This window comes from Pogona vitticeps, chromosome 6, assembly GCF_051106095.1.
Source record: "Pogona vitticeps strain Pit_001003342236 chromosome 6, PviZW2.1, whole genome shotgun sequence".
NCBI classification, from domain to species: Eukaryota; Metazoa; Chordata; class Lepidosauria; order Squamata; family Agamidae; genus Pogona; species Pogona vitticeps.
Window position 1 is genome coordinate 39,408,547 of NC_135788.1, and position 23,427 is coordinate 39,431,973.

The window sequence follows — 23,427 nt, forward strand, 5'->3', positions numbered from 1 at the left end:
TCACCCCAACGGTTAGAGTGAGTGCGTCGGAGGAGGCTTCGGACTGCCTGGAGCTGCTTTCTGCTCCTGAGTAAGTACATTTACGTACTTTGTTTTGCAGGGTGGGTTTGGGTTTGGGAGGTTATGTTTCTGTGCTGTGATGTTTTTTGTGTTTTGGTGTGTTTTTTCCGCATCCCCATCACATTCTGATGGGGTTGTGTGTGTGTGTGGGGGGGGTGTTTTTGTGTGTTTTTTCCCAGCCCCATCACAGTCCAATGGGGCTGGTTGTGTTTATCTGTGTGGGTGTTTTTGTGTTTTTTCCCCAGTCTCATTGTGTTCTGATGGGGCTGGCTGAGGGGTGGTGGTGGTTGTTTTTGTGTGTTTTTTTTCCCAGTGCCATTGTGTTCCTATGGGGCTTGCAGTGTTTTATTTTTATTTTATTTTATTGGGTTTTTTCTTCTGGAACAGATTTATTGCCTTCCAATGCATTCCTATGGGAAATGGTGCTTCGATTTATCATCATTTCGAGTTATGCCCATCTTCTGGAACAGATTATGGTCATAAGAAGCACCACTGTGTTAGGAGCCATGTATGTGGACACACCCAATAACGTAGGACATTTTCACAGTTGTGAGTGGGAATGATGCGTCCACCTTTGTTAGTCATTCTTTGCTACAAAAACCATCCCTTCATTTTTATAAGGCTCTTTCTAATTTCTTTTTCCTTCATGGCAAATACGTAGTCATGTAGTTGGTTACCAATGCAAAAACTACAAAGCTTTCAGTTGTTGTTTTTTTGTAAAAGAAATTTGTAAAGAGGTATAATTTCACTTTATTGAGTTGAATAAAGCCCATTTTAGGAAACATGTACAGGACAGTCCCTGTATTTTTTTTTTCCTGTTTGAAGTATGCACGACTAGAATCCAGATCAGATTGCATTATAGGGAATGAGCACATGGAGTGTCTTGGACATGTGAACACCAACAAACATATATCGCTTTGAGTGGGGTGTGGATGGTGTATCCATTTTGCTGCTTTAACTATACAACAGTCCAGCCCTGTGGAAGTGAGGCTGCTGAGTCAATTCCTAATGAGGCCAGATCATGATGTGTTATTTCTGCGAACGAAAGGCAAAGCTGAGGCGGCATAAAATTGCATCACTTGGGTCTTCATGCTGCCAGCGACATAACAGTTAGGTCCCTGGGCTGCCGAATATACTCCAATAAAAGAGGTTAAAGAGAGAGTACATTAATTGACTCTGGTGCCAAGTCCCTTTTGTAACCTGTGTTATCAGCAGAAGTACAAGTGTGGCGGGGTAAAGAATATCATTATGAAACAGATTTCCTGGGAGAGGAATTAGCCAGCTCAGGTAGCGATCCTGGTTGTAATGAACATGCTGCCCTGTTTATGAACCCAGCTATAGATGTTCGTTCTTTCTTGTTTTTCTGGGCTCTCTGTGTGTGTTTATGTGTGTGTATGTGTGTGTATGTGAAGGAGACTCGGAGAGAAAAACACTGATCTCTTTGTGGGGAGCTTTGTGGATACTTTCATGCAGGATCTCTAAGGGTTAATGTGCAGTTTACTATTGAATAACACAAAATGAGCTGTAAATAATGTAATGATATGTATTGTTAAGCTACATATACTGTACCAGGTGCAAGTACTCCCACTCCTCACTTAGATATAATCTGGGGCAGTCAACAAACACAGATGTATTTTAACAAAGAAAAAAGAGAGAGAGGGAGAAAAAAGGGAGAGAAACAGAGAAAAAGATATTATGATAAAGAAAGAACAGGAGGGGGGGGGGAAATAAGAAAAATATGTAATGTAATTTAATCAAGATAAGAACCCAGGTAAAACTTGGCCTATTTTCTAGCATACCTTTAACTACGCTTGGGAAAATATAACAACACTTTGACTTGTTTTTGGAACACGCATGAGCCAAACACGTGTGAAACACCTTGACAGGCCTTTTGTATAACTACAAGAAAACTGATAATCCTAAATCAATTACATGGGGAAAAATATGAATCTTTGAATACTGGTAATTATAATGGTTATCTTTCACCATTGTAGCACCTGCAAATGATGCATCGTATATATAACAATGATTCAAAAAGCCCCTAATTAACTGTTTAATTTTTTTCTTGTTTGCTGGCTGTAAGCAGTGCACATTAATTGACAATTTATACATACATTTTCCCCACAAAATATTTTCCATTACCTTATGAGCACCTGAAAAATCACATTTGATTGCATCTTTCTTTCTTTCTTTCTTTCTTTCTTTCTTTCTTTCTTTCTTTCTTTCTTTCTTTCTTTCTTTCTTTCTTTCCCTTTAGTGGGCTTGATTCTAAAACCTTTTCAGCTATTTTCTTTTCAAATGGAATTCACTAGATGACAAAGCCTAGGAAGAGCATTCTGAGATGATCCTGCTCTTGTGGAGGCAACTGCAGCCTTTTTCCTGCCGTACGCTGACATGTCTCCTACCTAATAGTGCCAGTCAGAATTCCTAACTGTCTCTACCAAATGTGAAAGAGCAATTCTGGAAGGCCTCCAGTCATGGCTTCGTAGTGCTGACAGATTACTCTAGGCTATTCATGGAGCAAGATTAGCCTGACCACCATGAAGAAAATTCTTTTGTTCTGTGTCGTTAGCTAGGATGGGCATGAACCAGATCGAGAGAAAGCTGCGCTGGTGAGCAGAATGCTCACAGAAAGGGGATTGGTGATTATTTATAAAGTGTTAACGGCTCTGGTTAAGGAAAGGCAGATTTTGCCAGGGTTCTAGATGAAAAATGTGTAAAAGACAGTTTTGTTTTGTTGCAGAGGCAGCGGGTGGTTTGTGACAGCAACCATTAGGATTTTAAAGATGGCTACAAACAAGAAATCACTCTGCTTTTACAAGCGGGTTATATATCTGTTTATTTCAAGGAACTCAGACCAGCGGGTGATGGAGTTTGAACTATGATGCCAGCCTCTCTGTAGGTCCCCCCCCCTTTTCCAGTATAGTTGTGCTGCAGCCATTCCAAAGGCAGTGAGACAGAACCGTCAACATTCCTGTGTTCAGAGTCGAGGCACAACAGCGCCACACACAACAACACAAATGCAAGATGGCTGAGGCAACCATCTGCAGGACATCAAAGTCTGCTGCCTGATGGCAAGTGGGCTGCCAAAGCTTCTAAAGGCTTTGGCGCTGGACTGTCAATCGGATGCAAACTGTCCATCTGCCGCATGGCACAAGTGACAGCTGATTCTTTTGCAGTCCATGAGATGAACTAGACCCCAAGCCAATCCATCCCTGTTCCTAATCACACAAGGTTTGTTCTACCAGTATCATTAGCCAGACACACGAGATACAGTATGTGGTTTTTCATTTTGCTCGGAACGTGACATAATAAAAGCTAACACTGGGGATGGGCTGTGAAACCAAAGGGGACACACTGCTGCTACTGCTGAGAAAGCATATTGGCAGCGTTCAAAGCATATTGGGGGCATAACAGTAGTCTAAAAACCCCAATATGGATTAGGACAGCTGACCAGATGTCTTGAGTGACATTTTTTAATGAGATTTAAGCGTGTCCCTGCAGTACATAAATGCAAACTATACAGCTGTATACTTTTTGCCCACTGGAAATAGGATATGTTGCTGGTTTGCCTATCGTTGGTCTTTTCCTATGCACAAAGAGAGAGCAGTGCAATATTAACATGGTGGGCATCTCTTCATACAATACTCATCACTCTGTGCAAGATCTGAATCTCTGTGAGAGCAGACAAATCAGGTTTTTTTGACATTCTGCTCCGCGCTCCACATCTTTCTGTTTCCCACCTCAGAATAAATTAACAGATAGCTTCTAGGGTGACTTTGGGACCATCCAAAAATGAGACCTAGAAGATGGAATTTTACGTGACTGTATGCTGAACTGAGAAGAAACAGATGTGATTTTTTTTAAAAAAAAAACAACCCTCTCTAGTCCTGCTTATTGGTTAACAATAGGGGGGACAAATATGTCATGAATAAACAAATTGTTCTTTCAGCACTGTCTAAACATTTCTGCAGATTGCTAGAAAACCCACAGAAAAAAGCCTAAAATATGCAAGTTTCAGGTTGAACTACTGCACTAGAAAGCAAACTAATCACCCACACATTTTATACGACTAAAGACCAAGGTAGTCTTTGTGCTTGTATCAGTTCCTGGCTTTGTTTTGTTGTTCATATTCATTTAAAAAACATATATTGAAGATCTGGCTACAGTGACACATGCCTTAATTACTTCCCATCTGGATTACTGGAATGCCACGTATGTGGGGCTGCCTTTGAGAGTGTTCAGAAACTTCAGCTGGTTTAAAATGCTGAAGCCTGACCATTGTCTGGCACTGGTTACTGGGAGCGTATAACCTGACTATTAAACTAAGGGTGGGATTTTCATGTTTTGGGATGTTAAGTCCCAGTAGTCTGCTAGAATCCTCCAGGCAGACCTTTAGGACTGGGAGAGGAGAACCTAGAGGGCAAAAGAGAAGAAGTCTTTCTGCTCTCCTTGTCTGCTTCACTCCATGTGGTTTGGTTGGAAAGGAGAAGGAGATGGCCACTCAGTCACATTGCTTCCTGGGAGTGGCCTCATTGCTCCATGGAAGGGTAGTGCAAGTGAGATGTCCCCCATATAGATTCTAATGGCTAGATTACTCTCTCTGAAGGGACGTGGTGGCGCTGTGGGCTAAACCGCAGAAGCCTGTGCTGCAGGGTCAGAAGACCAAGCAGTCGTAAGATCGAATCCACGGGACGGAGTGAGTGCCCGTCGCTTGTCCCATCTCCCGCCAACCTAGCGGTTCGAAAGCATGCAAATGCAAGTAGATAAATAGGGACCACCTCGGTGGGAAGGTAACAGTGTTCCGTGTCTAAGTCACACTGGCCATGTGACCACGGAAGATTGTCTTCGGACAAAACGCTGGCTCTATGGCTTGGAAACGGGGATGAGCACTGCCCCCTAGAGTCGAACACGACTGGACAAAAATTGTCAAGGGGAACCTTTACCTTTACCTTTACCAGATTACTCTCGCATAGACCATTGTCGCAATTCCCAGGAAGCAGTGAGACTGAGGGGACACCCTCTTCTGCTTCCCAGCCGATACACATGGAGAGAAGCACCATGAAGAGGTCGAAAGACATCTCTTTCACCTCCAGGTTTCTTCTCTCCCAGTCCTAGAAGCCTGCCTCAGGGATTCTAGGCAACTTGATTTTTAATATTTTTATATTTTTAATTATTTTTAATGTTGTGTCTTAACGTGTTTTTAATGGTAATTATTGTGAAGTTTTAATTTTAAATGACCTCAAGTCCCTTATGGGGAGAAAGATGGCACACAAATAAAACAAGCAAATAATAAGAAAGAAATATGACTTTTCCCTTTAAGACTGGCTTGGAAGGAAGTGGTTGAACCTGAAGGAAGCAGTTCTGTGTCAGAACTATAAGTGGTCTTAGTTCAACACCAGCCATTGTTGGAGTAAAGATTTCATGAGGACCTGTTCATGGTGCTGTATCTTCCAGCACCCCTACTGCCCTATGGCTTTTCAGACCAACCTGAGCATGATAAGAAAGATATATCCAACAGGAAGACACCCACAGGACTGTTGCTACTCCTTGACCAGCATCTGCTGTCTGCAGGTTCTACTCTATTCTAGTGTTTGACACGAAATCACACTTTGTCCGTGTGTACGTGTGTGTGTGCGTGTGTGTGTAAAAAGTTGAATATGTATTTAGCATCACGATGCCATTCATGTGCTGGACCAAGAGGGTGACCAACAGAGAAGTACTGAAGCAATGAGAAAAGACCAACAAATTCATAAAACACAAACATACCTTCCTGTAGCAAAATCAGAGCCTCACACATATATAGCAGCATATGGACTGTACCTTATATAAATTTGTCCTGCAGATATATTTTTTTCTTTGCAATGTAATTATTGTGTATATCCTTGAATATATATTATAGTAGTGGTGTTACGTACTTGTCGGACTACAGGACTAAAACCATACCACAAGTACTCATGCAGTTCCTGCTAATTCTTCTCATTTTCTGTTGCTTAAAACTTGCAACTGATAGGGTAATAGATGGTTCTGGATGAAATTTAATTTGCTAAAATGTGACTTCCTGGTAATAGAAAATTTTTCATCCAGTGTTTTGTATGTTTACTCATAAAAATTGGCTGGCCCACATTCTTATCTCCTGGCCACCTTTTAAAAATTGCCTTCAAACCAGCTGACATTGTAATATTTCAGTTTCAGAACTGTAAATCTAATTGCGGGGTTTTGTTTTTCCAAGTTCAGTTTTATCCTCTTATTTCCTGCATTTACTTGATCTCTGTGTGAACTTCTCCTCATTCACAGTATATCCCAATTAGAAATCATCTGTGAAATTACTTCCTCTTTTTTATTAATAAACTTTAGATTTCAAAGAGCCCTTTAGAATATATGATAACAGTAATACTGTGTGTTGTGCATCTTCAAAGCTGAATTTAATGAGCTCTACTGCCTACCTGTAAAAGCTGCACCTGGAATGTATTGAAAAAGTATCAGCATTTCCCCCAAAAATATTTATTTAAGCAAGTCAGAAGAAGGAAAAATGTCCAAAATTTCTCAATATTTTGACCTTTCTTTTCAACATTACTATGTTGTTCTTATTTATTTATTTATTTATGTATTTATGTATTTATTTATTTATTTATTTATTTATACCCCACCCATCTAGAATTAATGTTAAAATAATATTAAAAGTTTTTGATATGTTAAAATGTTTTTATTTTACTTGATTTGCAAACATAGTCCTGAGAGTAAACCACGAAGTTAAAATTTTAGTACTATTTGGTTCATTTTTCATTTATTAAAAAATATTGAATGATGTTTGGATCCTGCAACTTATAAGCGCTTTACATGCTTTTACAGCCATTTCAATATTAGCTATTGCCCCTTTCTAGCATTCAAAAGTCACTTTCACAAACACTGTGGCAGCACTGTAAACTAGTACATTTATACCAGGGGTGTCCAACCTTTTACCTTCCCTGGGCCACATTAGAAGATGAAAAGTTCATTTGGGCCGCACATACATTTGGTTTGGGCCACATGGGGGGGGCAGCCCTAACCGTCCGCCACAGCCCTGCTTCAAGCGTGCTTACCGGCAGCTGCGATCTCAGACAGCAGAGGCTGCCAGCTTCGACTCCGGCGGCTTTATGGGGCTGGGAGGGGGTCCACCTATTGACGGGGACAGCGCAATGCAGTCATGCAGCCCCCCTGTCCCCTCCCCTCCCACTCCTTCCTTCCTTCCCTCTCTCCCCCTTTACTGTTGTGACATGCCCTGGCCACATTCCGGCCCCAAGCACCGGCAGTGTAACTTGAAACTTTGGGATTTCTTTAAAAATAAAAATTTGCACTTGGCCACATTACGAGCTGACCTGGGCCGCATGCGGCCCTTGGGCCGCAGGTTGGACAAGCCTGATTTATACCATGAAGCATGATATCAAGATAGTAGAGCACTTGTCCTTATTGCTATGTTAAAAATCCAATTATTTTAATCTATAAAAAATTGGTAGAGTTGCCTGGTCTCAAGGCAATGGACAAAGTCTGATGGAATTGGTTCTCTAGGCAGAGAGACCTCAGTACAAGCAACTCTGGAGGAGCAGAACATTTTTAGTTTGGGATATGAAATGACATTAAAGTCTCAACATCCATCCCTACCCATACTGAGCTGATGCCAAGACTCACTGGTTCAGCAAAAAGTTGTTTATTTATATGTGCTATTCTTCTGCAACCTCAACACATCAAATAGCTGGAATTGAGAGGACACTGGGGAGTGAATTGATGAGTACATGAATGTGGAAACATCATGTTATTGGGGGCTAGGCAGGAAATGGAGCACTTGTTAAGTCCAGCTGCGTGAAGATATTTGTATTCATATACGAATCCCCCCATCTCTATTTATGACCTATGCTTGGTTTTCAGTTCTTTTGGAGTCTGGTTTTGTAAACATTTCCACAAGAGACAGAAAACAGAAGACAGGACAAGAGGAAACAAAGAGGGAGAAGGGGGGGGGTCTTGAGGTGAGGTAAAGACCAACTGGGAACAGCATCATGATTAAATGAGTCAGATAGCAGAGGAACTATGTGTGTCAGTACAGAGGATATCAACAGTAGAGGTGGGATATTTACATTCCTATTCCTGGAAATACGAATACAAATATCGGCACCACCGGTGCCTAGGGAAATTGGACCCTCCCTCCATAACCAGCTTGCTACGTGGTGTGCACAGCTATTGTTGTTCGCATTGCAACAATCACGGAAGTAGCCTGGCTGGCGCTTCCCTACCTGTCCTCACAACCAACCACTCAATGGCTGAGCAGGGAGACTCATCATCCTGTTTCCTTGCCAGAGTGGTCAGCTGTGCAGGGAGGTGGGATAGCATGCCACATGGCTAACAGTAAGCAGTCCGTCTAGTTCTGACAGGAGGAGCAGGTTTCCCTAGGTACCTGTGGGGCTGATATTTGGATTTTTATCCCTCAGGATATGAATACAAATATTCCATATCTAATAATAGTTTTTACCTTTGATTTGTGAACGATCAGACCCATCTTTCAGTACAAGTTTCAAACGTAAAACTGTTAATATTCTCTATACTAACACACATTAGTCACCATTTTCTGCCGCTTGTGGGAATATTTACAAAACCAGACTACAAAAGAACTGGACATCAAACATAGGTCATGAATTACTGCAGGTGTGAGATGCCACCATACACAACTTACTGAAAGCTGGCATAAATCTTTTAATTGTATTTTTAATTTTTAATGTTTTTTTAAATCCCTTTGGGTTGTGCCTTATTAGCTTATTTTCCATTTATTAGTTAGCTTTTCAAAACACACATATAATATATCTAAGACTGATATGAGAGAGAGAGAGAGAGAGGAACAGATTATGCCCACCACAGTAGAAATACATAGTCCTTTATGCCAGCATGCCTCAAAAAGAAGTCCTTGCATTTATATTTCTTCAAATGAACATTTTGCTTCTGAGGAAATTATGTACACATCTTATATAAAAAGTAAATAAGATCTAGTTGGGATATAGACTCTTTACAATGTGAAGTTTCTTTCATATTGTTAAGTCTATTCACATTATTTTTATCCAACATTAGATTGTTATACACTGTAATTCCAGAAAATAGTGCTAATGACATGTTTCTTCAAGAAATTGTGTATACACAAACCATTAAAAAGCTCAACCTATGGTGCTGTATGTGGGTGTAAAATCTTCTATTGCCATTAACAGTGTACGGCTAATACAAGTAGAACTAATACAGGATGTCATTATAGTAGTCTTGAAGTAAAATCTATCATTAAGTTGAAGGACTAGGCCTTCAAAATATAGATTAAATGCAAACAAACAAACAAACCATTTTGAACTATAAGTAGTCCAGACCATTTCCACCAGCACCAAGACTATGATTACCAAGTAGGAAATAATAATTATTAATTGTTCACATAGCACTTTTCAACATGCTTATCGCAGCTTAGCTCAAACGCCACATGCAACCCACTCTAGCACACTACCTCACTGCAATTAAAGGAGTCTGGTGATCCATTTTGGCAGTGTTACAACAATCCAAGGAAACCTTTGCTGAAGTAGAGTTTTAAATGGAGATTTAAAGGTTAAGAAGAGAGAGTTGTCTTGGAGCTTTGAGGGACAATTCTTTTTTGCACAAGGAGCTGTATGAAGAATAAGTATCTAAGGATAACTCAGAGCAGGCCTGAAGCCTTGAAGGTGGCGAGAATTGAGACCCAACCACCTCATATGTGCTTCTAGCTCCCCTTTTACAGTGGCTTATTGTTGATTAATCTCATTAGGCTATGTCTGTCTAACTTTGACACATATTAATTTCCTGGATCTAGATGAGTGTGTATGTGTTCCTATATCATAATGTATTTACAAGTATTGCATCACACTTACTGTTAGCAGTAGCCTAAGCTCTCCCACTATCGGAAGCAGTAGAAGCACTGCTGTGGTTTGCCATCTTTCTATATCCCTCTCTGTGTGCACCCACTGCCACCTCTCTGAACTGTTGTGAAAATCGAGCGACTCACTAGCCACATTAAGAAGGAGGTGTACTACAGGATAGATGATGGCAAGGGTGCTGGCAGCAGTGCTAACATCAACAGGTGGAAGAAGGTACCTTGGGTAAGGTGTTCTTGAGCTGCAGTTCTCAGATGCCTTCACCACCAGTCGTACTGGTTATGTTTTCTGGGGGCTGCAGTTCAAGAACCTGGAATGTAAGATCTATGAACCTTGGGAAGCTGGATGTGGTCAAACAGGAGATGGCAAGAATAAACATTGACATCCTGGGCGTCAGTGAACTAAAATGGACAGGAGTGGGTGCATTCAATTCAGATGATTACCACATCTACTATTGTGGGTAAGAAGCCTGTAGAAGGAATGGAGTGGCCCTCATAGTCAACAAAAGAGTGGGGAAAGTTGTAATGGGATATAATCTCAAAAATGATAGAATGATTTCAATACGAATCCAAGGCAGATCTTTCAACATCACAATAATCCAAGTTTATGCACCAACCACCAATGCTGAGGAGACTGAAACAGGCCAATTCTATGAAGACTTACAACACCTTCTACAACTGACACCAAAAAAAGATGTTCTTATCATTCTAGGGGACTGGAATGCAGAAGTAGGGAGTCAAGAGATAAAAGGAACAACAGGTAAGTTTGGCCTTGGAGTTCAAAATGAAGCAGTGCAAAGGCTAATAGAGTTTTGTCAAGAGAACAAGCTGGTCATCACAAACACTCTTTTCCAACAACACAAGAGATGACTCTACACATGGAAATCAGCAGATGGGCAATACTGTAACCAGATGGATTATATTCTTTGCAGCCAAAGATGCAGAAGCTCTATACAGTCAGCAAAAAAGACCTGGAGCTGATTGTGGCTCTGATCATCAGCTTCTCATAGTAAAAGTTTAAACTGAAGAAAGTAGAAAAAACCACTCGGCTAGTCAGGTATAATCTAAACCAAATCCCTTATGAATACACAGTGGAAATGAAGATTTAAGGAACTAGATTTGGTGGACAGAGTGCCTGAAGAATTTTGGATAGAGGCTCGTAACATTGTACAGGAGGCAGCAACAAAAACCATCCCCCCAAAAAGGAAATGCAAGAAAGCAAAGTGGCTGTCCAACGAGGCCTTACAAATAGTAGAGAAGAGAAGGGAAACAAAAAGCAAGGGAGATAGGGAAAGTTACAAAAAATGGAATGCAGACTTCCAAAGAATAGCAAGAAGAGACAAGAGAACGTTCTTAAATGAACAATGCAAAGAAATAGAGGAAAAGAAAAAAACAGAGATCTGTTCAAGAAAATTGGAGATATTAAAGGAACATTTTTGCAAAGATGATAAAGGACAAAATTTGTGCAAACATGATAAAGGACAAAAATGGGAGAGACCTCACAGAAGCAGAAGACATCAAGAAGAGGTGGCAAGAATACACAAAGGAATTACAGTGGGGTCTCGATTTACGAACGGCTCGACATACGAACGTTTCGACTTACGAACCGCTTTCATAGGAATATATGGACTCGACTTACGAACTTAGATTCGAGTTACGAACTCTTTTTTCCCTTTTTTTAAAAGCTAAGTCATCTTAGGTTAAAAGGAAAAAAGAAAAAATCCCCCTCTAGTGGCAGAAGGTGGAATAGCAGCTTCCCATTAGTTTCTATGGATGAAAAGAGCAGATACGGATTAAATGGTTTTCAATGCATTCCTATGGGAAATGCAGATTCGACTTAAGAACTTTTCGACCTGAGAACTGCCTTCCAATACGGATTAAGTTCGTAAGTCGAGACCCCACTGTATACCAGAAAGATCTGGATGTCCTAGACAACCCAGATAGTGTGGTTGTTGACCTTGAGCCAGACATCTTGGAGAGTGAAGTCAAGTGGACCTTAGAAAGCATGGCTAACAACAAGGCCAGCGGAGGTGATGGCATTCCAGTGGAACTATTTGAAATCTTAAAAGATGATGCTGTTAAGGTGCTACATTCAATATGGCAGCAAGTTTGGAAAACTCAACAGTGGCCAGAGGACTGGAAAAGATCAGTCTACATCCCAATCCCAAAGAAGGGCAGTGCCAAAGAATGCTCCAACGACCCTACAATTGCACTCATTTCCCACGCTATCAAAGTTATGCTCAAAATCCTCCAAGGCAGGCTTCAGCAGTATGTGGACCGAGAACTCTCAGAAGTACAAGCTGGATTTCGAAGGGGCAGAGGAACTAGAGACCAAATTGCTAACATGCGCTAGATTATGGAGAAAGCCAGAGAGTTCCAGGAAAACAATTACTTCTGCTTCATTGACTATGCAGAAGCCTTTGACTGTATGGACCACAGCAAACTATGGCAAGTCCTTAAAGATATGGGAGTGCTTGACCACCTTATCTATGTCCTGAGAAACCTATACATGGGACAGGAAGCAACAGTTAGAACTGGATATGGAAACACTGATTGGTTCAAAATTGGGAAAGGAGTACGACAAGGCTCTATATTCTCCCCCAGCTTATTTAACTTATATGCAGAATACATCATGCGAAAGGCTGGACTGGAGGAATCCTCAGCCGGAATATGCAGATGATACCACTCTGATGGCAGAAAGTGAGGAGGAATTAATGAAGAGAGTGCAAAAGAAGGTCTGAAGCTCAACATCAAAACAAAACAAAACAAAACCTAAGATCATGGCCACTGGTCCTTTCACCTCCTGGGAAATAGAAGGGGAAGATATGGAGGTAGTGACAGATTTAACTTTCTTGCGCTCCATGATCACTGCATATCAGGACAGCAGCCCCCAAATTAAAAGACGCCTGCTTCTTGGGAGGAAAGCGATGACAAACCTAGACAGCATCTTAAAAAGCAGAGACATCACATTGCCGACAAACGTCTGCATAGTCAAAGGTATGTTTTTTTTCCTAGTAGTGAAATATGGAAATGAGAGCTGGACCATAAAGAAGGCTGACTGCTGAAGGATTGATGCTTTTGAATTATGGTGCTGGAGGAGAGTCTTGAGAGTCCCCTGGACTGCAAGGAGAACAAACCTTTCCATTCTTAAGGAAATCAACCCTGAGTGCTCACTGGAAGGACAGATCCTGAAGTTGAGGCTCCAATACTTTGGACATCTCATGAGAAGAGAAGACTACCTGGAAAAGACGCTGATGCTGGGAAAATGTGAAGGGAAGAGGAGAAGAGGACAACAGAGGATGAGATGGTTGGACAGTGTCATTGAAGCTACCAACATGAATTTGACCCAACTCCGGGAGGCAGTGGAAGACAGGAGGGCCTGGCGTGCTCTGGTCCATGGGGTCATGAAGAGTCAGACATGACTAAACAACAATAACTGCTGTATTGTGAAATCCATACTAAGGTGATATCTGTATCAAGCTCCAAATGGCATGTGGGCACAGATGCATGTACCCACCACAGTCTCTTCACTCTACCTTTTAGTGCATTAAAGCACAACACACATACAAACATCTTCACATGGGCACAGTGGCTGAAATTGTACTGCCTAACTATGTGTCTTGATGTTATGCTCACAGTTACTACAATAGCACCATGGCAGAAGTGCCATTCGTGAAGCACTTCCACCTGCACATGGTTCAATCAGTCACAAGATGTGCCATCAAACTGCATAATCTGCATTTTCTGGGTGTAATGCCCAGCAAAATTGTGTTTGAGCAAATTTATGTTACATGGCAGCAAACTGGATTCTGGCCAGCAAGTCCTAGCACTAGCTCACAATGGCTGGAGATGGGTGTCCAGTTTTCAAATCTGCCTCAGTTATAAATTCCTCTTACATTGACCATGCTGGTTGAGATGATGAGAAATGCCATCCCACTCAGGTGGAAGATAAGGGTGTAAATCCTCACCTGTTTTACCCTCACTTGCGAAGAGGAAGAAATGCTAATTATTCTCCTCACCCTGAGAGGTGAAATATTTTGTAGCACTCGTAACAAGAAAATGTTGCTTTTTTAGCATAGATAAAGTTAAACTGGGCAAATAATGGCATGAGAGGATGAATGCTGCTGCTTTGTTGCATGGATTTTTAAGGACTGGTTGTTTGCTCGCTTTTTTTTAAACAACCAGACTACTTGCTTGCTACCTATTTATGGGGATGCTTTGCTTCTCAAAGTGGACGGACACCAGTTTTATGCAGAGGCAGTCACAGTATACATAACTTCCAGAGAACTTTGCAAGACGAAATAGTGGTCCGTGTCTCACCCTCAGCTGGAGCCATGGGATATTACTTGAATATGCCTTGTCAAGATGCCTTCTCAATACAGCCTAAAAACCCAACAAGAATGAAGAATCTAGTGAGTGTTCTTTACATTCTTAATGGATGGCACCCCCTCAAGAAACACTACTTTATCAGCACTGGCAGCTGGGAGGAATAGGTCAAGGGATGTTGTGGGGGTGGAAGTGGTATTGCTGCTCTGTTGCCCCTTTCCCCTCAGGGCATTGTTTCACCTTCTCTTTTGTGCCTAGGAATGCATAGGATTGTGACTATAACTGCTCCTGGTTTCCTGGGACTGTAGGAACAGCTTACTTGTTGTAATTTTGAATATATATTATAATATTTTTGTAATATATAGTGGTGCCTCGCTTAGCGATTGCCTTGTTTAACAATGTATTCGCTTAGCGATGAGGTTTTTGGAACGATCTTGCGCTCCGTTTAGCGATGTTTCCAATGGGGAAATTTTGCATAGCGATGTTCCGGACCTTGCTTCGCTTAGCGATGACAGTTTAGGTCCCCCTGTTTCACTTAGCAATGTCTGTTTTCGCTATTTTAAGTGTGTCTTAAAATGTTCAAAAACTACAGTTCAATGCATTCCAATGGGGGGGGGGGAAATTCACCAAAAATTAACGAAGAATCAGAACAAAGCCAAATTAAGTTTGCAAAGGTTTTACACTAATCATAAGGTGCACTAATGATTCCAAGCATTTAAAACAGTTTTTGAACATTTTAAGACACTTTAAAAATAGTGAAAACGGACCTGTTAAAACCATTGAAATGCACTGAAACCTATTCAATCCATTCCAATGGGGGAACCGCGTTTCACTTAGCGATGTTTCTTATGGCAATTTTCGCTTAAGGATGGTAATCCGTTCCAATGGGAATGGATTATCTGGCTTTCAATGCATTCCTAGGGGAAATGGTGTTTCACTTAGCAATGTTTTCCCATAGCGGTGTTTTTTTTTTTTTTTTTTTTGAACCAATTAACATTGCTAAGCGAGGCACACTGTACATTATATAAATAATATATTAAAAATTATAACAGGCAAACTGATCCTATAGTCCAAGGAAACCAGGAGCTCTTACATCATCTAACTGTGCTGGTGTTATTTATTTATTTTTTATTCATTTGTTTGATTTATATCCCACCCATGTGGTATATTCTACCACTCTGGGCGGCTTACAGAATATCAAAACAATTAAAAAACCATAAAAACATAAGCATACAACAATAACAAACAGTGCAGGAATAAATAAATAATAAATAGCAAAACAAAAGAAATCAGTAGTTGACAGGAGGGAACATCCTGGATGTACATCCATGTTTTCAGCTGGCATTTGAAAGTGTTATGTAATGTAGCTTCAATCCTATGCACTCCATACATACATGCTGTATTTTTTCCGTTTATAAGACAACTCAATTTATAAGAAAACCCCCTTTTCTAACCTCAAATTAGAAAAAGCAGGGATCAAAGGGCTCCCTTTTTGCTAAGCCCTGTGCCTTGGCAAAAGGCAAGGCAAGTGGCTGTCAAAGTGACTGCTGTTTTTCCTTGCCTTTTGAGAAGGCACGGAGCTTAGCAAAAAGGGAGGGAGCAATGTTTCCCCTTCCTTTTTGCTAAGCTCTATGCCTTCCCAAAAGGCAGCGGTAAAGAGACCCTCAATTTTTTCTCAGTAAAATGACCCTCAATTTTATCTCAAATTATTTAAAGAAAAAGTGTTGTTTTACACACGGAAAAATACGGTACATACATACATACATACATACATACATACATACATACATACATACATACATACATACATACATACATACATACATACATACATACATACATACATACATACATAGAAGTGTATATATTGACCTTTATATACACACAGACACAATGCAGCTGGCATCTCAGCAGAAATAAGAAAGCATGGCAGTTCTGCCTGTGTATACTCTTCTAGATGACGGCAGGTAATAGACTATCATTTCAACTCCCTTAGCTGCCGTAGCCTTTTCTAGCCTTCTTTCTTTATTGTCATTATCATCCTTATTTCAGCATTCTTCTATCAGCAGCATTTAGTGACATTGCAAAAACATGGTTCAAAAAAGGATGAACTTTTAATTGTGACAAGAAATAAGTTAAGCTTAATTATTCTGTGTAAGTAGAAAAGCTGTGGTTTGTTCTTCTTCCTAAGTCCTTCCTTCCTAATCGCAATTCAACACCCTTTTTAAGCATCGCTATGTATGAACTTCATGCTGCTAGACAAATAAATTCTTTGGAAAAATGCACATTTTTATTTGGAAATAATGCCATCTCTTTGTTAGATTTGCAGCAATCCTATTTTGCCTTTACTGTTTTTAAGTCGAAAATGAAAAATTATATAGAAGATGTTTGCGCATCATATTGTGCTGAATGGTATGTAGGTCAGCATGCTGCACCATAGCAGATAAGGCACAGTGAACAAGTGTTCTATGTACTTACAAGCAAATATCAGTCATAATAGAAGTAGACAGATCTACAAGAGCGTTTTGGCTTCGGAAATGTTTCTTGTCATTAGCATTTTAAAAAAGCTATGAGATTCAGGCCTATCAGCACCGATTCACTGCAAAGCCTGGCTTGCACAGGTTGTTATCTGTTCAGTACAGAGGTGCAGCTGGTTAGCAAATGGATTTGCGGATTTTTTTCCAGTTTTTTTTTTATTTTTTTTTATTTTAGCAGGGATGAGTAAAAAGGCAAAGAATCAGGTACTTACAACCCATTCAGAATGTAACAATTTTGTTTGTGTTATAAACCAAGCCTTCTGTTTGCCGGATGGTTATTATTTTTTTTAAAAAAAACAATACTTTTGCAAAACCGCATTATTTTTAGAAACAGAAGAAAAATATCTGATTTTAAAAAACGTATCTTTATTCACATTCCAGTATCCCTAAGGGTTCCAGTATCCATGAAGCAATACCAGCAAAGGGAGATAGGCATTTTCTGGTCATTTAGTCTATGCTGTTGCTCTGTTCTCTCGTGTAAGCCAAAAGGCAATGCCTAGCATTATTGTTATTGTTGTTGTTCTTATTATTTTAATGTTCCCATTTTCTGTAGGTACTACAGTCACTGTTTACCTGGAGCCGAAGAACTGCTCCAGAATGACTATCTCCAGAGTTGATTGCTTGGAACTGTCTGTAGCTGTGGACTTGTGACAGCCGCTCTGCTTGCTTTAGGAATTTTTGAGCTTAGAGCAAAGGGGTGACATTGGTGCCTGCTTCACCTTTTTGTGGAAAGCAAGAGGTCAGGGGAAAATCTACTCCGATCAGAGGGTGGTCCTGTGTTCCTTTTAGAGAGGTCAGCTTTGATTCAAGAGCTGCCAGTGATAGTCCTATGTTTGAAGATCTCCTTCATTTGAAGGACAAATCCATCCAAGTCTCATTTAAAGTATTTTATATTTAAAATACTTTATATTCCCATAAGGGAGGAGATGTGGGGGCATGATGTTGTCTATTAACAGTGAGCACTGAACAGCCGAAAGAGAGGGAGCAAGAGAGAGACAGCTTCTACATGGCTTTCAGGAATGGGATCTTACCAGGTAATAGGAGCAGGATGACTTTCCATGGTTGGATTCCAAAAGATCTCCTGTATGGAGAATTAGTGCAGGGAAATCGCCCCAGAGGGAGACCACAGCTGCAATACAAGGAGATCTGCAAGCGGGATCTGAAGGCCTTAGGAATGGATCTCAACAGATGGGAAACCCTGACATCTGAGCGTTCAGCCTGGAGGCAGGTGGTGCATCATGGCCTCTCCCAATTTGAAGATACCCTTGTCCAGCAGGCCAAGGCAAAGAGGCAGTCACGAAAGCAGCAAAATCAGGGAGCTAGACAGGGGACAGATTGGATTTGTCTTCAATGTGGAAGGGATTGTCACTCTCAAATAGGCCTCCTCAGGCACACTAGATGCTGTTCCAAGACCTCTATTCAAAGCACGTTACCATAGTCTCTCGAGACTGAAGGATGCCTAATGAATTATGATGGTGGAAGCAGTAGCATACTTATACACCATCCATAATGTTCTCAATCCAAGGACTTGGAATGATATGACATTGCAATGGAGGCTTCATTTCAGAGGGGCTGTTAAGAAAGGGAAAAAGAGAGAGAGAATGGCAGTTGGGGATGGATAAAATCTGACAGTTTTATTTTTCCCAACATTAAAATTAAATGTCAAGTTATTTTGGGCTTCTTGAATATACAATCTAAAAGCTCCAGTAAATTCTCCAACAGTAAATGGAATGGAATTGTCCGCATTTTGTATTGACCAAATTCAATGGGTATATTTCATCATAGAAATGACCATATTGGACCTGCCTGCCATCTAGATGTTCAAAATGAGGAACCTCTTAGGGAAAACACAGTTTGCTATCTTACTCTAGCAGTAAGAGAGACAAACCTATACTTTTATGAGTTATGCATTCAAAGCCTAGATGGGCAAATCTCTCAGGATCAGATTCTTTCCCAAGATACAGGTACTTACAATTTGAAGGTCTCCATCTAAAAAGAAACAAATTTTCGAACGGTGTTAGATTCTTATTCAAAGCAGAGGGGGAGAAAAACCCTCACCTAACCCTAATGGCAGCCCCTCTCAAGCTATGGCTTGGTATTACATTTGAACCAGCTTAGTGTGTCTATATGCAGTATGCAAATTAAGTTCATGAGAAGTATTTCTTAGTTATGTAGAGAAGTCCCTTCATGCCTCCTGGAAAGGCATCATGAGGCTTGAAGTATTATTTTCTGCATTCAGTTTCATTATCTTCATATAGCATATGGAAGTCAGAGACTGAAATAATAGTGGCTTGCCTAAAAACATTTTGGGAGTTTATAGTTGGGCTGATTTACTGATCACAGTTCAAATTCTTTGTCATTCTGCTACACCAGCTCTTTATGGTGATGGAAGGAGAAACACATGAAAGTTCACAATACGCTCAGTTCACAATCCCCTTTCAACGCTATGTGTCGTCTGTCCAATATTTAAAGATCGCACACTAAAAGTTAAAGCTTCTGGAGGAGTCTGCCTCTCGAATAAACAAACAACAAATTGTAGCAGAAACAAACAATGCAGGCAAAATACCATGAAAATTGCTCAAGGGGCATTTGTGAAGTGATCAAAATGTCTTGAATTTTAGGATTGTCTTGCAAGTAAAGTATTCAGATATTTACATTAAACAAATTCCAGTTTCATGAGGTATCCAAATGGGGAGCTGATAGAAACCCATCCAGTAAAAGAGAACTCCTTGCATATATTGCCAAATTCTGACAAGCAGAGATCAAAGCTTTAAATAAAAGGAATAAATACTTGTGAGCAAGTGTGAATAAGAGAATTGGACTGAATATTCAGGGACCAGCACCCCGGAATACTGAAACTCTGAACTGAAGAACACACAAAACATTAATTTATTGCAAAACAAAAAAAGAAATGGAGTATAGAAGCAGGGAGAGATCAATACTCACTGTAAAACTTTACTTGAAAGTGGGGCAGCAACGGTAGCTGTAAAAGTTCTTAAATCCCTTAATGTGGAAGAGGCTAGCTGATTTTGCCAGTGCCCCAACTCTGAGTGGTCTTCAAAAATGAAAGCTTAGTGTTAGAGCCCATACAGATGGTGTCAGGTTCAGCCCAAGAGGATCTGTGACTAATAATATGATCTCAGATAGCATAGCCAAGGGGGGTGGACTTGCCCTGAATGCCACATTAGTAAAGTGGCCACAAGTTAATCAAAATATATGTTTGGTATCTCTAGATACTTCAGCCATGGTACCAAATGTCCTTTGAAACTATGAAACATATATTGTGGCGATAATATACAGGGATAGACCTGGGACTTTAAGCAGACACTGCCTGATCACTGCCAGTGCAGTCTTGTTCAGACCTATTCCGAAGTAAGTTCCATTAAGTTTAATGGGGCTTTTTCTCAGGCATGGGGGTATAGGGTTGCAGCCTGTATGTACACCCTCCCCCCTATTAGGAAAGTTAAAAATAAAAAAGGGGGTGGGAGGAAAACATCCTCAGTGTTTTAAGCCTCCCTTGCTTTATGTTGGAATTCTGTGACTTTTGAATATGTGAAAATGGTTCCAAAACACATTGGCACATGCAGGAAACTGCAATGTTGACTTGGCACTGCCTGTTCCCATTGCTGGCAATGTGGCGCATGGACATCTTTAGGCTCTTTCTCTGCTGTTTTCTGCATAACAGCCAATCATTGTGGCCGCTCATGAGGCAAGATTGGCAGCTGAGGAGCCCAGATGCCAAGCTCTGGATTGTATGTCTGTTAGGTTTGTGGCTGATCCCTTCCCTGGCATCTACCCCGGCACTGCAGCAGGCTGTGTAGCTCTCTTTGGAGCTGGGTTTAGAGCTTGATCTTCTGTTGGATAACATGCTCTCTGAGTCCCAGTTAGCTTTTATTCTAAGGAATGGACCTCTCTCAGGTGCAGGGCACAATGCCTAGGAGGAAGTGAGTTTTATGTTCTATGAAAGGTGTCTCTGTGTGTTTCCCCTTCTTTTTAACCGGTGAATGAAGCTAGTTTGAGCCCCATATACCATCAGATTTATAAGACAGAAAGGAAAATTTAAAAAGAAAACATTGTTAAGCTAATTTTAGCTCAACAAACAGTAAGGCTTCATATGTGATGATTTATAAGATAGACAGGAAAATGTTTTTGTTTTCTTAAAATAATTCACTTCACAAAGTTCACTACCTTTTGCCTTAGAGTGCACTCAGATGGGGAAATAGCTTGTGTTTTGGTCTCTTTGGGAGTAAGGTCCAATATGAGTTATTTCCTGGTGATCGCACATTTGTGCGATTGCAAACTAGCCTAACCCTGCTTCGTGCTCCGACTGGACTTTTTGGTCTGACAGCAGGACTACTACTTTTTGGAGTTGGTCTGGAGCAATTCCTCCATGGACAGAAGGGTTGCCTTAAGGGAGAGGGCTCCCTGCAAAGTGACTCTTTCCAGTGCGATCCAACACAATCCTTTCTCTTCATTTGATTGCCCCTTTAATAGACTTTTTTGCTCCAGAAAGAGAGACCAAGGTAGAGGCAGGGGCAGAAGATGCAGAAGTACTATATCAATTCAATGAAACACCAAACTCTCCTATTAAAACAAACAAACAAACAAAAAAACCCAGACAAAAACAGACAAACATTACCCACTTAAATATGCTGGGATAATTATGCAGTCCATATAGCACCATACAAACACTCATAGACGTTTTCCTGGTAGCCTCAGAAATGGCAGTAGATATTCAAAATGGCATTTTAAAAATGTCTCCCTTTTGAGAAATAGAAATTTTTTTCCAGGTTTGAGAAAATATAAAAGGTCCTTGCTACCAGAGACCCAGCACACTAGTTTGACTCTCTAGTCTAATAAGGAGACACTTATTATTCTTGAAAAATACATTGAAAAATGCTTCATAAATGATGATATTGGTGGGCCAATCTTGAGAATATTCTACTTGGAAGAACTCAGTGTGGTTTCTTTTGGTTGCCTTAAGACATTTTGCTGTCTGAGGCTAAGGAAAAGATAGTGCTCTCTCCTTAGACAATATACATAAGATGACTAGACTGACAATTCAATGTCTCAGTAGTACCTTAGGTAGCTTTCAGAGGAGATTGTCCTATTGTTCTCAGAGCTGGCTGAGGTAATGAATGAAATGCAGCTTCCTTTCCTTCCCAGTCCATGCACAGATGCTAAGTGGACTGAGGTCTGACTCATCAGCGATGGTGGTGGGATAGTGCCCTTCAGTGTACCTCAAGCAGCAGGCTAGTTTCAGGGCCAAGGACAGTTTGTGTGGCATGTGCAGCTGGATCCTCCAACAAAGGGAAACATCTGGGAGGCTGTCACTGCTTCCACCCACCATCTGCTTCCTGAGGGTTGTCCAATCGTAGGGCTGAACCTGCAGTTATGTCAGGGCTGCAGTTTTAAACTAAACTCTTGCACACAGTCACCCAGTTCTTTGTTATATTGAGATTGGTGGGACTTAGCTGTGCTTTTAATTTTGAGCTTGTGCATATTACAAATAACAACATTACTTGTGTTACTACAAAAGTAACAGTACATGTTATGTTTAGGGACACAGAACATTAATTATAATGTTATTTCTCTAGGTGTAGTCTGGGTGGCGGTGGCCATTTTTCTGTTTTTAAAGGATCTTTAAATAAACAAGCACCAGAACAAAATAACACGTTAGTAATGCATGGCTATCATGTTACCCCAAAATTTGGCACTAACATCAACACCTTGCAAACACAGTGAAATAACAACCATTGTTAACATGTTAGCTGTTTTAGATAATGGTTCTAAGCTCTGAACATGGCTACAATTAGACTCATTTTATAACTCTTTTAGTATGTGGTATACATTGCCAAAGGCAGAAGATCTTCAGATATTACATTAATGGCATAACAACCAATCAAATAACCAAACAAATGACAAAGTCTGTTTAGAACTTGGTGATTATAATACTGTGCTGTTCATTTGATTTCTCTTCAGAAATGTCTTTATAAAATAAGTTGGTGGAAAACTTTATTTAAAAGTTTTTTTTTAGAAAGAATTAAGAGTACTCAGTATGAGAGTGATTTCTCCACAACCAAATTAAGCAGAAAGAAGGGGGAAAGAGGGGCATTTAAAATTTTTATCAGTGAAGTGAAAAAGACATGCAGGCGGTTGATCAGTTTTTGATGCTTTTAGCACTTGATCACTCTTATATAGCTTCTATTTAACAGGAAATTTGGCAAGCGATTAGACGATAAAATGTCAAAAATCCTTCTTAATTTTGGAAGAATTTTTTTTAGAAGAGCCAAGATAATAAAACTCAAAAAGTTGTTTTATAAATAAGTTTTATAAGCATTTTTAATTAGATGGCTAACATTGTAGATGATAGGCTGGAAGACAGTCTGTGGGGTAAATAATGTGCATTTTAAAAACATTCTTATATCCACATCCCCCCAATTGCCAGAGCTCTTCCAGTCCATTGAGTAAATAATGCACATGTTAAAAAATTTATAAACTCATATAATATGTAAAAAAGCTGCCTCAATTTTTTTTTGTGGTCTTAACTAGTATGAATGGCTCTGAAGCAACCAATGTCCCAAATGATAATGCTAT

General features: G+C 40.3%; 1 long non-coding RNA gene across 1 annotated transcript; it reads right to left on the bottom strand.

Moving 5' to 3' along the window:
- Nucleotides 1-671: 671 nt before the first annotated feature.
- LOC140708167 (uncharacterized) lies at nt 672-2,467 on the bottom strand. Its single transcript, XR_012088333.2, has 2 exons — nt 2,203-2,467; nt 672-1,666 (listed from the first exon to the last, which is right to left on the bottom strand). It is a non-coding gene; the product is annotated as an uncharacterized LOC140708167 (long non-coding RNA).
- Between the last annotated feature and the right edge of the window lie 20,960 nt (nt 2,468-23,427).